Source organism: Suricata suricatta, chromosome 5 (genome assembly GCF_006229205.1).
Source record: "Suricata suricatta isolate VVHF042 chromosome 5, meerkat_22Aug2017_6uvM2_HiC, whole genome shotgun sequence".
Classification (NCBI taxonomy): Eukaryota; Metazoa; Chordata; class Mammalia; order Carnivora; family Herpestidae; genus Suricata; species Suricata suricatta.
This window is the reverse complement of record NC_043704.1, coordinates 14320833-14336075: the sequence shown is the minus strand read 5'-3', so window position 1 is coordinate 14336075 and position 15243 is coordinate 14320833. Positions and strand designations below refer to the sequence as shown.

At 46.6% G+C, this 15243-nt stretch overlaps 1 long non-coding RNA gene across 1 annotated transcript; it reads left to right on the top strand.

Annotated features, from left to right (window-relative positions):
- The first annotated feature begins 741 nt into the window (after positions 1-741).
- Positions 742-11173, top strand: LOC115291041. Its single transcript, XR_003908380.1, has 3 exons — positions 742-866; positions 3449-3553; positions 11023-11173. It is a non-coding gene; the product is annotated as an uncharacterized LOC115291041 (long non-coding RNA).
- The last annotated feature ends 4070 nt before the right edge of the window (positions 11174-15243 follow it).

Here is a 15243-nt window from a genome sequence, read left to right as displayed (position 1 = left end):
GCTCGGTCTCCCTATTGCTGGACAAGGGACGGGGACAGAAGTGAGCCAGAGGGCGTCCAGGGCTTTCCATGCGTCAAACGCCGTGCTAGTGTACTCTTTCACTCTCTTTGTTAGAAGGTAGTTTCGGGTTGTTTTAGACTTAAAAACAGACAAGCTGGGGTACCTGGGTGGCTCAGTCTGCTAAGCAGCAGACTTTGGCTCAAGTCACGATCTCACGGTTCATGGGTTTGAGCCGCACGTCAGGCTCTGTGCTGACAGCTCAGAGCCTGGAGCCTGCTTCTGATTCTGTATCTCCCTCTCTGTCTGACTCTCCCCTGCTCATACTGTCTCTCTCTGTCTCTCAAAAATAAATAAAAAAACATTAAAGAAAAATTTTTAAGGGGGTTGGTCAGAACAAGTACTTATCCTTTTAATTATTCTTTTATAGTGTAATTATAAGACAACAGGCTGAATGAGAATTGTACTAAGAATCATACATCCATTAAAAAAATATTAATGTGCTCTGAGAAAACTAAGGGCCTGTTTTACTATGGTGACATTCCCGTTGGCAAGGAGGAGGGCCCAGCTGCAATGACAATGCTGATCCTCCAGGAGGAAGCTCAGTAATGTTCCTTTATGAGGTAGCCCCGTAATGTTCTTTTCTCAGCTATGTAAATGTGACCACATAATTACTTTCAGCTAAGGAAGAAGTCTGACAAGGATAGACCTACGATATAGGTGTCTGAGAGAATGGAGGGGATGGAGATGGAAAGAAGGGTGGAGAGGGCCCCATGGCTCCCGTGTACCCCTCGTCAGCACTGGTGATTCTAGCTGCCTGATCTTTGCTGCAGAGGTTCGTCTGCCCAGATTTAAGAAAGACTCCTCTGGTATGAGGGCCCATCTTCAACATATCCCTGATCTTCCCCCCAGGTCTTGCCATAGCCTCACAACTATGTGCCCAGTAAATACTTTTAGAGAATAATAGATGAAGGGGTAGATGGATGGATGGATGCATAGATGGATGATGGATGGATAGATGGGTGGATAGATGGATGGATGATGGATGGATGAATGTATGGATGGGAATGAATGGATGATACATGAGTTGATGGGTATAGAGATACATGGATGGATGAATGGATGATTGTGGAGAGATGGATGGATGATAGATGGGTGGATGAGTGGTTGAATGAAGGAACAAAGGGAGAGAAAGAAGGATGGAAACACATAACCACTAACAGAATCATCGCCTCAGGGGTTAACCAAAAGCTTGTATTGGGAAACAGCTGGTCCAGGCCTGAGCATGGCCAGCTTTTGGAAGCTCACTCTGCTTCTTCCAGTTGGTGAAAGAATGTACTTTTTCATATATCTGTGTCAGGTCTCCCAGTAACTCGGGAAGAAACTGAAATGCTTATCCTAATAGTTCAGATAATGTGCATGGAAGGCTCTGTAACTATAAATCCCCATTTGGATGTGAATTGGGGGGCAGTGACACTATTATTTCCTTAGTATATTTGGGTACAGGATGCTAGTAGGTATTCTCTCTGCCCATTGGCAGTAGCTTCAGCTGCCACGACCCTTCCCCTTGGTGCTCTGGCAGGAAATTGAGGGCTGGCGAATGTCAGGTGGTCATAGGAACCTTAAGAAGTGGAATCACCTTGCCCGACTACCTTGTACAAATAAGGGGGCTGAGGACAGGAAGGGAAGAGGTGACATATATAAGGTCAAATGAGTAGTTAGTAACTGATCCAGAATTTGGACCCAGGTTACATGATTCCTCCTTACTTTCCCCAGACTTTCAAACATCTTCACTGGGTCATTTTATAAAGATCAACATTCATCTCAAAACTACCGCCATTACTTTAATGACACCTTTCTGGAGACCCCAGCAGAGCACAGATGAGTACTACGAATTCTCTTCTGTTCCTTTATTTATTTATTTTTTTTTTGAGCTTGTTGACTTAATGGTAGGGTCTCTTGGCTCCTTTCAAATCCATTTTTTCTCCTCCAGAGTGTCCTTTATCTTCTGGTTTGGCCCAGTGTCAATAAGCTTGGAATCTGCTGGTGAGAAGGGGAGTCTTACAGAGCCTTTGAGAATCAAGTGATGTCTCTGATGACGCACAAGTCTCATCACAAGACTTGGTGGGCTTTAAAAAGCTCTTTCAAATCACTCGGATTATTTCCCCTGGTAGAGCTCTGGCCCAAAATATCCGACAGTCCATTCCCAGTGCGCTTCGCGAGGCTCAGATACTGCAAGGGTAGCGATCTTCCTGGGAAATGCAGCTGCTGTTACATAATAAAGAGAGGAACTTTCCGGTCCTAGCAGAGACAACCGCCCCAGTTGATTGGGGCAGGGAACAAGAATTCATCAAAGTCATACTTCAGACTCAGTTCCAACACGAACTCTTTTTGCTCCAAGCATTCTTCAAACTAGAGAGCATCTCATTTCCACCTCTGGTAGGAAGCAAGCATGTGAGAGTCAGAAGACCCGGGTGGTAGGGGGGGTGACTGCCTGTCCTGGACTTGTGATATCGGGTGAGTCACCTGACCCAACTGAGTTTTAAGTTCCTCAACTGTGAGATAGCAATAGGAATCATAACAGCTCTGTCACAGGCCGATATTACAAGTAATGCAAGAGTCCTTTACATCAACAATACTTCTGGGGAGCCTGGGTGGCTCAGTCAGTTGAGCATCCTACTTCGGCTCAGGTCACGATCTCACTTGCACTCTCCCCCTCCAAATAAATAAATATTTTAAATAAATAAATAAATAAGAATACTGCTAATGAAAAAATTGTTCAATGACGCTTGTAAGGAAGCGTGTAAGGAATCACAGTAAGGAAGACTGTTCAAGGAAATAAGGACTGGGGACCACTGTGATGGGGAGCATTGGACCCAGCTCTGAGTACAGCCTGCACACATGGGGATTTGCAGCCATGGGTCAGCGCGGGAGTCAGCGGATGGATATTAATAAGAGGCAACGTCAGGGGCAAAGGGAGATGCTTGCTCAAGGGGCCAAGGAGGATTCTTGCCGAATGGCTGAGGTGGTCAGAAATCATCTGAGGGATGGTGGTGGCCAAGAAACTGGATTCAGGTGTCAAAAATCGAGGATTCTGGTTGTGTTGACTCAGCAGGATTCTCGCTAAAATGGGGCAGTGCAGAGTTGAAGACGAGAGTCTGAAAGTCAAGGTCTGCTTGAAAAGTTCAGTGGAGCCCAAGTAATTGGGGAGAGGAGGGAATTTTTGTCAATACAAATATTATGTGTCTTCTGACTTGGTTGCCTAGGACAGGTTGATAGCAAAAGGGGAGCGAATGGAGAAACTGAGGCACCAACTCCTTTAGAAGCCAGCCCAGCCGCTGACCTTCGGGCCAATCCCACCTTGCCTAGAGGTGATGGCCCACCCTCTGAACATTTCTTCCTTAGACCTCAGACGCTGAGAAAATTCATCTCAGTTTTCATCTGCTTTCAGATCTTGCACATAAGGAAACAGTGGGGCAGAGTCGAATGGTTCCAAGAGCACAGTCAACCAGATGGGAACAAATGGAGGCGCAGCTGAACAATGCGACGTTACCTCGTGAGTTTCTTCCTCGCCTTCTGTGCTCCCCAAGCCCTTCTCAGTTCAAACAGACACGTGGAATTGAAGAATTGGTTTAAAAAAGGAAAAAGCTAGAGTCCTGCACAAAAGGGTATGGGGGAAAACTCGAGTTTTCAGCGAAGGAAGGAGCAGATGGGACTGAACATGAAGAGGAAGCCAGCCTTTGGCTCTCCGGGGCTGGTTAGTCACCAGTGGGCACAACCTCCCTGCGAGGGGCCTCGGTGGAAGAGGGGGCAATCACTGCCCCTCGGTGGGCATTGAATGACCTCCTGCAGGTCCGAGCAGGAATTTATTACTTCCACCCTCCCCTGCTCCGCTTCCCAGACCTCACTTGGGGTTGCAATTAAACTTTTCAACTTGGAAGGTAAATATCAAGGATGCCAAGGGGTGGATTCAGAGGCCTTCCGGAGACAGCTAAGAGGTTGGCCTGAAAGCAGCCAAGAGGGGGTCCTGAGGGCTAGAGGACAAGGCTGACAGAGGGGGGAGGTCTGCATGTCTGGCACGAGCCCCCAGCACAGGGAAGGGGTTGGGGAACCGGTGCAGGGGTGGAGGATGGGAGCTTCCTGGAGAAAGCCCAGGGCCCAGGGAGGAGGGGAGAGTGAAGGATGGAGGCGGGAAGAAAGAAACCACTGGAGGTCACAGTGGGAGGGAAGTTTCTCTAAAGACTTTGGAAACCAAACCACACACTTCCAATTCTTAGTTTCTAAAATGAATGGCAGAGTTTCAGAAGTAGCTGGAATCTGAATGCAGTCTTAAAGGGCTCCGCATAATTTTTGTGAATGTCAGGAAGGAGATTCTGGTTAACGGGCCTGCTTTTATTTCCCTCTGGACCCCAGGCACCCCACCCCCTCCTCTCACCCCCCCAGCCCTCCTCCCCCGCTGAGCCACTTTGGCTCCCCTCCCTCTCTCCTCCAAACTGGTTTCAGTAATGTAAACGAGGATGCCTTTTATAACATTTTAGAATATTAATATTTGTTCTGCATCACCGATTTGTCTTGGTTTTTCTAAAATGCTAATGAGCAGCTCTTGGGTTGAGACCTGCGGATACCCAATTCCCACTGAAGTTTGGAAAGTTTGTGGGACGCTAGGGAGAACCAAGATCTCATCTAAGGAAGGAGAAGGGTCGTTGAGGTGAGGAACCTAAGACCAAACTATGAGCCGTCCTTGATGCATGAAAATTTAAAGTATATCAATTTCAGCCAACAGGTTAAGTTCTAAGTCACCCATTCTGGTCAATAGTTCATCCCCTGGGGATTCTCTTGTGTTTCGAGTATTCTGTTACTTTTAATGTGCTTTGTCCCTTTAGCTGAAAATGTGGCTCCAAAGGTGGGGGCAGGATTAAATGACTGCCCCAGGGTTTCAAAGGGACTCCCAGTAATCCTCCACTCCCAAAGGGGCCGACACCTGATCTTTGAAGGGCGTCTGCCTAAGCCCGGGCTTTCAGGACTGGAAAGGGCTTCAGCCCTGCAACCCACCATTTTATGGATCAGAAGATATTCACAAGACGGGAATGAAGAGCAGTCCTGTCACATGTTCAAGTGCAAGCAGTCAGTTGGTGCCAAAGTGAAGGCTAACTCCCAGCCCCCCACCCCTACCCTTGCTCATGCATCTCACCGCACTGTCCTCCTTCAGGGGCTGCAGCTTCAGAAACAACCTGCTGGAGGGACATCTTCAACCAAAACGATGGCATCCTTGTGCTCAACAAAAAAAAAAAAAGAATACACAACGTGGTCAGCAGAATGAAGAAAACTGGGTCCAGGGAGGTAGCCTTGGGCAGCTGAGTATCAAGAAGGAAGCAGAAATTTGGAGGGTCTCAAGACTTGGAAGCCCAGGATAGCATGGATGTGGGTAGGACTCAAACTGATATCTACACAAGAAAGAACTGGACCTCCCAGGTCTATGCAGCTAGTGGATTATCCTTCCCTAACCTGGCAGAGACCAGCATCAGAGTTTACTCCTGGAGAAGCTGAACCCAAGTGCTTTAGACTCAGAGATATCGGGAGTAGCCCAGTGGGGTGAGGTAGCACACCGAGGGAAGGAAGGTTGGGTAAAACTCAATAGTGCCTTTACCCCTTCTGGAGCTCCCAGCACCTGAACACTGGGGTCCCGGCTTGTACCCTGACCCAGCAGGAAGTTGGAGCACTCATGGCTGGGGAAACGGAACTGTTTAATGGGAAAAGCCAACAGATACTGACACTTGGAAACCCCCAGTGAGATGACAAGGCTCCTAGCCAATCCTGTGGGGTCAGGTCCAGCAGTCAATGGGCTCTACCCATGCACAACAGAGATCCTAGTGCAAAGCAGGATGTACTTCTCCACATTATCGTGCAACCACCACCTCTGTTTTGTTCCAAAACATTTCATTGCCCCAAAAAGAAATCCCCGTGCTCCATTTTGACTAAAAAATGGCAACCAGGTGTCACCAGGCATCTGAGGGAAAAGCTCTAGCACGAATGACAGAAAAAGATAACAGACAAGAGAAACTCAAAAGGCATAGAGAGGGGCAAGAGGAGAACCTTTTCATTATTAATTATTTTTTTTACTTGGTTTTAATTCAGATATAGTTAACACATTGTTATATTCGTTTCATGCGTACAAGGTAGTGATTCAACACGTCCGTACATCACCTGGTGCTTATCACGACAAATGCCCTCCTTTATCCCCATCACCTATTTCCCCCCTCCCCCTCCCTCCTCCCCTCTGGTGACTATCAGTTGGTTTTCTATAGTTAAGAGCCTGGTTCTTGGCTTGCCTCTCTGTCTCTCTCTCGTTTTACCCTTTGCTCATTTGTTTTGTTTCTTAAACTCCACATATGAGTGAGATCCTACGGTATTTGTTTTTCTCTGACTGACTTATCTCATTTAGTGTAATGCCCTCTAGCTCCATCCATGTTGTTGCAAATGACAAGATTTCATTCTTTTTTATGACTGAATAATATTCCATTGTGTATATATACTGCTTCTTTTCTTTTTTATTTTAATGTTTATTTTTGAGAGAGAGAGAGAGAGCAAGTGGGGGAGGGACAGAAAGAGAACGAGACCAAGGATCTGAAGCAGGCTCCAGGTTCTGAGCTGTCAGCACAGAGCCTGACATGGGGTTTAAACACATGAACCGCGAGATCACAACCTGAGCCAAAGTCAAATGCTTAACTGAGTGAGCAACCCAGGTGCCACCCACATCTTTTTTTCCATCTATCTATTGATGGACACTTGGGCTGCTTCCATAATTTGGCTATTGTAAAGGAGTAGGACATTTTTATAACTAAACTTTAAAAAGTTATCCTCAGAAGATGAGAAGATATTACATGTTTGAAACAAAAAGCTGATGCTAAAAAAAGAGGTGATATTTGTAGAATGTATAGAATGAGAAAGAGCTTGTGGAAATTCTAAGAGAGCAGAATTTTTAAAGATTTTTACTGAAGTATAGTTGACACACAATGTTGCATTCATTTCTGATGTATAACATAGTGATCTAGCAAGTCTACATGTTATACTGTGGCCGCAAGTGTGACTACTATCTGTCCCTAAACAGCTCTATTAAACTACCATTTACTATATTCCTATATTGTAGCTTTTATCCCCATGATTTCTTCATTCCACAATTGTAAGCCTGTATCTCCTGCTCCCCTTCACCTCTGTTGCCCACCCTTCCATTTTCCTCCTCCCTGGAAACCATAGGTTTGTTGAGAACAGAAGTTTTTAAAAATCAATAGAAAAGGAAAAAAATGGAAGCATTGAAGATAATTTTGAAACAATCACCCCAAAAGACAAAAAATGTAAAATTGGAAAGAGAAGACAATTACAATCTATGAGTCAAAGAGTGCCAACATTGCATAATAAGAGAAAAAGAGAAAAGAGAGTACAGAGGGAAAGATTTAATTAAAGAACAAATACAGGAAACATTTCCAAAACTGAAAGCATGTGTCTCCAGATTGAAAGGGCTAACTTGAGTTTCCTGTGCAAAGAATGAAAATGAGACCCACATCAAGGCAAACCACTGCATGATTTTAGAAGAGCTGGCACAAGAAAGTATCCTAAAATTCCAGAAGGAAAAAAAATAGGCAACATATGGAGAGTTTGGAATCAGAACAGTATCAGGATTACCAAAAGTAATAATGGGATCTGGAAGATAATGGAACAATGCTTTTCAAACTAGGAGTGAAAATTATTTGGAAACAAAAATTTTATACCCAGCTGTGTTAGGATTTTCCAGAAAAACAGAACCAATAGGGTATACAGATACAGATTATCTATAGCTATAGATGCAGATATAGATTAGAAGAGATTTTTTATAGGCATTGGCTCACTTGGTAATAATGGAAGACTAGAGGTCCCATAGTCTTCTGTCTGCAAGCTCAACAACCAGGAAAGCCAGTGATACAATTCCATCTCAGGCAGAGGGATAGAGAACCAAGGTCCCACTGGTATAAGTCCAGAGTTCAAAGGTGTGAGCCAGGAGCTCTGACATCCAAAGGCAGGAGAAGATAGACCTCCCAGTTCAAGAAGAGAGAGTGGGGAGTCACTCTTCTCTCATTTTGTTCTGTTTGGGCCTGCTTACATCACCAGGGAGTATGGATCTTCTTTACACAGTCTACTGGATCAAATGCTCATCTCTTCCAGAAACACCCTCATTGACATCCCCAGAAATACTGTTCTACTAGGCATTTGGCATCCTTTAGCCCAGACAAGTTAATGCATAAACTGAGCCATCACACCAAATTCACTGGGGCACCTGGGTGGCTCAGTTCATCGAGCTTCAACTCAATTTCGGGTCAGGTCATGATCCTGGGGTTGTGGGATTGGGCACCAAGTTGGGCTCCTTGCTAGCCTCCAGGCTGGGCATGAAGCCTGCTTGGGATTCCCTCTCTCTCTCTCTCTCTCTCTCTCTCTCTCTCTCTCTCTCTCTCTCTCCCTCTGCCCCTCTTCCCATTCATACTCTCTCTGTCTAAACAAAACAAAACAAAACAAAAACAAAAACACAAAAAAACCTTAAGTATCACACCAGCTAATCTAGCAATCAAGTGTGCAGATAGAATCAAGTTATTTTTTAGCTTTTTATAAATTCCATTTATTAAAACACTCTACCAAAGAAGTAAAATTTTTAAAAGAAAATGATATGAAGTCAAAGAAATAAAGGACTCAACATGGGGAAGAGTTAAAAGAACACCCAGAATGGCTCTGAAGGGAAATCCTATGATGGGCCTAAAGAGAAATGACAGAATTGTAGTCTGGGGTCTTTCTGGAGGCAGGTCTGGAAACTGTTCAGAAGAGACGAATCTAGAATAAAAATGGAACTTGATGTGCAGGTTGTCAAAGAAATTTCAGCTCTGGTAGAAGCAACATTACCAATTAATGGTAAGGACATGGAAAATTAAGCAAAATGTTTAAATGAGGTAATTATTAATGCTAGGTATGAAAAAGAAAAAGTAATCCTGGTCAGCTCCGTGGAACACATGCAATTGATATTTACATGCCCCACATAATACAAATCCGGAATACTAATTTAGCCAGACATCCTTATAGAACTAAATCAGGTGGCTCGAACAAAGGATTGGGAACAGAAGAAATAGGAGTATTAGAGTATCAACACAAATACTACGCAATACAATAGCAGGGTACACCAACAGCCAATTGAGAGAAAGCAAGAAATTGCAATATGCATGTGTTATTTAGAGACCCAAAGGAAGATACCAGAAGAATACCTCAAAAGATTGGGAAGTATTTGCTTCAAGGGAAGAGAACTTTTGAGGGGGGACGGGGCAAGGGGCTGCTGTTTTCAAGTGGCTTTTGTTGAAGTCTATTTATTTTGAGAGAAAAGGAGAGACCATAACAGGAGGGACAGAGAGAGAGAGGGAGAGAGAGAGAATCCCAAGCAGGCTCTGCACTATTAGTGCAAAGCCAGATGTGGGGTCATGAGACCATGACCTGAGCCAAAACCAAAAGTCAGACACTTAATGGACTGAGCCACTCAGGTGCCCCCTCAAGAGGCTTTTTAGCACCATTTTGCCTTTTTAATCTAGGGACTTGGACTTCTCAAATAGAAATATAGATGAATGGGTTTTTAAAACTCCCCTATGACTACAATCTGGCCTCAACAAAACCAGTTACAGCCAGTGCCACGTGACCTCCTTCTGCCTGTAAGTGCTTCGCGGACTAGAAATGCCTACTGGCTGTCAAGTCTCATTCCTGAAAGATGGGAGCTCTTTTTCAACCCCGAGGAAATGGAGCCACTAAATACAAGTCAAATCTGGTTACAGTCAGAATCCAAGTGAAGTGTGGCCAAAGTATTTGTAAGCTGCAGGTAACGGCCTAGTTCCCCGAGAACGGTTTGCTGTAGCAGCATTTCGGAGCACTGAAACAGTTATGGCTTTTCTTCCATGCCAGGCTCTGACGGCCTCCCCTTGTCCTGACCCAGGATCTCGTCATTCTTGCCTGGACTTCCTTGCTGTTGGGTTTTTTTTAAAGAGTTGGGTTCATGGACTGTCTTGATGAGGACAAAGACCAGTTGACTGATTTTTTTCTTTTTGTCCCCTGTGTCTAACATGGTGACCAATATATGGAAGGCATGCAGGCAGGGGGAGGAGTGAATGAATATAAAAGGAAATCATTAAAGCCACAGCCGGGATTAATGCTGCATAATGAAAGTGGAGGGTGACAAGGACCAAAAAGAGAGGTCCGTTAATAAATAGTGGCGAATGCGGCAAGGACTGATGTGCAGACAGTGCTGTGGCGTGCTCCGTGAATCCTCATGATAACCCACGAGGCAGGCTAGCACTGCTCCCAAGTACAGGGAAGGAAGTGATTGGCTCCAAATCCCACAGGAAACAAGGGATAGATGAGCTGGGTGTAGGACCCAGGCCACCCAGCTCCAGGGTCTGTGAGGTTTGCCAAAGGGATGGAGCCCCAGGGAGCTGACCTGGCTGTGTGTCCTCCACTGGGCTGGGCTTGTTAAGAAAGCTCCAGAAGAGAAGGTGTCTTTGGTATTAAGTGGGGGCTTGTGGGACGAAAACTATTAGGAGCGTTGGGGGCCTCGCCCCAGGGCCCACCACTGTTCAGGGGGAGGGCTACCTGTGCCCCCCAGATGCTGAGCCTGGAGGAGAGAAGAGTCAGCTTATGGGAGACAGTGAACAGACACAAGTGGGTGTGGGCCCAAGGGAGGAGCCGTGAGGTGCTCCTGGGAGAAAAGACTCTAATGGTCCGATGTCCTGGTGCTTCCTGGGCATCAGGGGAGGACAGCGAGAGGACTGAGGAAGTGAAAGTAAGAGTTGCTCCATGAAAGCTTCTGCAGAAAACAGAATCCAAGGAGGTTCCGGTGAGCGAAACAGCAGGACCAGGGAGGTGCAATTAACAACTAGACAGAATATCTTGGCTCCTTCCATGACTATGGTGTCCTTCCACCTGGGATAAACTGATCACAGAATGACTGCCGTCTCTTACCTCTGCCTGTAGCCAGTCCCTCCACTGTCGCTTTGTCGTTCTGACCCACCGCACATGTGAGAAAGCCCAGCCACGTTCACCAGAGCTGCCCCTCTGCTGTGCAGCTGACCTCAGATGGATGAGGGAGCCCAGCAGAGACTAGAGAACTGTCCCGCCCAGCTGTGGGCTGGTGAGCAATCACAATGTGTATTTTATCCTCCTGAGTTTTGGGGTGGTTTGTTACGTACCGTCATTAACTGGTACAGGAATTATTGGGACACCAGGAAGGGAAGAGTCATAGGACAGCTCAGAGCTCCCTCTTTCCCTGCTCAGATGCATCAGCTAGACAGCAGAAGCTATCAGCTAAATAAGAAAAATAGCTACTGTTTAATGAATACCTACTACATGGAAGGCAATCTTGTGAGGTAGGGGTGAGGGCTGGCAGGGACTTCTAGACACCTACCCAATACATAGTCTTTTCTTTTGTTACTAACTTTATTTGGATTCTGTACCCTGCTTTAAAAGAGTCATTTCTTAATCTCTCTTGCAGTTGGGGGCAGTCATGTGACACTGTCCTGGTCAATGAGATGTGAGTGGGTACAGCTCTGGGAAAGCTTTTTCAGAAACAAGCCGACCCAGCTGGCGCATGCCTCTTGCTATTTTCTCTACTCATTTCTGCTTCCTAGGAAGGCATTGGAAGGATGGGAGCTGTTGCAGCCATCTTCCTACCCCGAGGGGAAAGCCAAGAGAATTGCAGACACCCAGACCCTGACATCTTTTAGTCTCCGAGCTAACACTACCAACTACCTACTCCTGGAGAAACTTATAACCCCTGGATCATTCACACCACACTTACTGGGGGGGGGGGGGTTATTACACGAATCCAGCCCTATTTCCAAATAACACACAGATTATTTCTCCATTTTACAGGTCAGAAAACCAACCAAAGTTCAGAGAGATTAGGAATTTGGTCAGCGTCACTAGTGTGGAGATTGTTATGTTAATTCCCCAGTGAATTCTACCTCCCAGGATTCACATCCTTGTATAATCCCCACCCCTCATATTAACTGTGGGCTGACCATGTTACTTGCACATCAGCACAGGCGATACAAGCAAAGGTTTGATAATCACATGTGCATCGGAGCGTCTCTTTTGGGAACAGTCTTTCTACTATGTGAAGACACTTTGTCTTGCCTCCTTGAGGATGAGAGACCAAGTGGAAAAAAGACCAATGGAGAGAAACACCCAGCAGTCCACATCATTCCAGACGTTCCTTTTGAGCCCCTGGGGCATGGTAGTAAGTATATCTGAGACTAGCCAGCCCTCACCACACCCACAAGCATGACCACTCACAAAGAGGAGCTGAAGAGCCTCCCTGCTGAGCCCAATTCCCAACTGTGGAATTCTGAACAAATAAATGGTTGTTGTTTTAAGCTACTAAGAATTGGGATGATTTGTTACACAGCAGTATATAACTGCTACAGCTAGCTAGTAAATGGCAAAAGCAAAATTTGAATTTAGATCTCTTTGACCCCCAAAGACCAAGTTTTTAGTCACTATATGCTACCATGGCATTCTTGTTTTCCTTAAACACATACTTCTTCCTGGTCTGGAGAGACTTGCATTGCTCCAATTGTGCAAACTTCCTTTACCACTCCAGTGCTTTTCCTTTAGACCCTGGGCTCTGGACTCCGTGTTGACAGAGTGCTTGTCAAAAACAAAACAGTTTAACACTGACTGCAACTGCAGACCTAGCCTAGCTCTGATCTCCATGTTCATGGGCTCCAAAGTCTTTTAGTCATGTGCAGGATTCAATCGCACTGGAATGGCAGAGAACATTTCACTCACCCTAATAATGAAATGTGGCTGTCCCTCTCCTCTCCTGGCCCCAGCTGCAATTTAACGGAGAGCATGTTCCATTCAGGGTGTGCCCTTTGCCATGGATGTTCCAAAATACTTGGCAATCCTGAATTAACTCTTCCAGTACCAAATCCTGCATCTCATCCCTGTCTCTGGCTCCCAACGCTCCCTCCAGAAGACCTCAAGATATGTATGTGAAATTGAATACGTTTTCTGAAAGAAATGCCTCTGAAGATTTCTGTTTAACTTCTACATTCTGGGATGCTAGCCACGTTTAGTTAGAGACACAGAGCACGGCGCGATGAAGGATTTACGAGAAGCAGCTGGTACCAGCCTCACTGGGGCCCCTCTGTTCCTGCCATGGTCCCTCATCTTCCAGTAGGTTGGACCAGCTTCCTTATGTGACCTCCTCAGGGCCGTGTTCCGGTTTGGGAAGTCACTTGCACCACATCTATTAGTCAGAGAAAATCACAAGGCCAGCCTGATTTAGAGGGATGGGCAAATAGACTCCGGTTCTAGAGCTACCAAGGACCTATGACCACAGTTAGTCTGCCACGTTGTATTTGGGGTTAATTTTCTGGCTGAATATTATTTGTGCTGAAGAGTAGGACTGGCTTCCATAAGAGGGATGCTTAGTCACCCATTCATTTTCAGCCTGAATAGAGTAACTAGATCTGATGGGAGATGCTGGGGTCAGCACCGACTCACAGCTTAGGTCCGTGCAAAATTATAGGGCAGGCAAGCTCGGAGAAAGACTGGGGTGCACGGTCTGCCCTGGAAAGGCACCTGAGAATGTGTTCATAGAGAGAATCAGAGAGAAGCTGAGGATGCTGAGGAGGCTGCGGGGAAGAGGGGGGTGGGCACATCCCTACCATGTGCCAGGTGCCCAACACACATCAATTCATTCGGTCCCCATAGCAACCCATGGTGATTCTAACAGCAAACCTTCCCATCATGCCTACTACATGTCAGGCACTGTGTTAATCGCTTTTCACACAGTAACTCAGTTAATATTAGCAGTAACCCCAAGATAGATACCAAAGTTTATCCCATATTATGAAAGATCGCTAAGGCCCAGAGAGGTTAAGTAACAAGTGCAGGGTCACACAGCTAGTAGGTGATGGAGTTAGGTTCAACCATGCATGGATAAGTAGACTGAGGCTCTGAAATATTAAATCACTTGCCGGAGGACACGGAGCTGAACTAAGATTCATGTCTGAATCTGTCTGATTCCCAAGTCTGGGCTCTTTCCTTGAATACCCTGGGTTTTCTTAGGAAAGAATAAGGTTCAAGAGAAAGATTATTCTAGACTCTTCCAGAAATAAGAGCCTGGAAGACCAGGGCACTCAGACCTTATTAGTACAACAAAACTAACACGAAATCAACAGTGGACATTTGTCCCCTGGACCCGTAATAATACAAGTGAAGTAGGAAGAGATGATATGTGCCTGGTGTTTGCATTGCTTTTCTTTTCTTTCTATTTTGACATTTCATTGCTTGTCAGTAAAGAGAATTAACTGCTTCCTGCCTTAAACAGATCTGGGCATGGTGTTTCATTGCGAGATCCTTTGTAGTGATTCTCCTGTCTCCCTGAAATTCACAGCCGGCCAGTCTGGTCCGATGGCAGCAAAGATACCCCCTAATGGCTCAGAAAAAAGCAAAAAGCCGGAAACCCCAACTTAGGGCACCCTGGGCCACTGGAGAGAGGGGGCTTCACGGAGGCAGCGTCTGCAGGTTCCTGAGGAACAGAGCAGGAGGGGATGGGTGGAGAGGGCTGCCGCCGGGAGCCTTGGCTGGGAGGGCGGCTGGGACACGAATCAGACTCAACATCAGTCTGACTAAGGAAAGCAGAGGAACTGGCACTGGATCCGTCTAGGGCTGTGCTTGGAGAAACATCTTCTTAGGTTTTGTCAGTCTGTGCGCTGTGTTCCAGAAAGTTCCACGTGAGTCTTAGGGAGGGAGCCATGCTGGATGGAACGTGAGGCGCACTGAGGTGGGATCTCGAAGGCCCGGGAGGTGCAGGGCCAGCTGCCCTGAGAAGGAAGCTGGGGCTCCCGGGTCTCTGAGTGACCCGTCCTGAAGACGGGGGGGGGGGGGGGGGGGGGGGGGGGGGGGGGGGGGGGGGGGGGGGGGGGGGGGGGGGGGGGTGCGGCAGCAGTGAATGCGTGTGTGCACTTCTGCACATGCGTGTGAGCTTGGAGGCCTACTGAGGATCGCAGCAGAGGCCACAATGGATCCGAACAACACTAGTGAGTGGCTTACAAACCTCCCGTGAGGAAAAGGGCCCCTTCAGCACAGCGCAGATGTGGGTTGATGTTTTCATGAGTGTGTCCCCTCGGGCCTCCCTTCCCGCCCGTCCTCGCATCCCCTGGTACCCCCAGGCCCCCGCGGGTG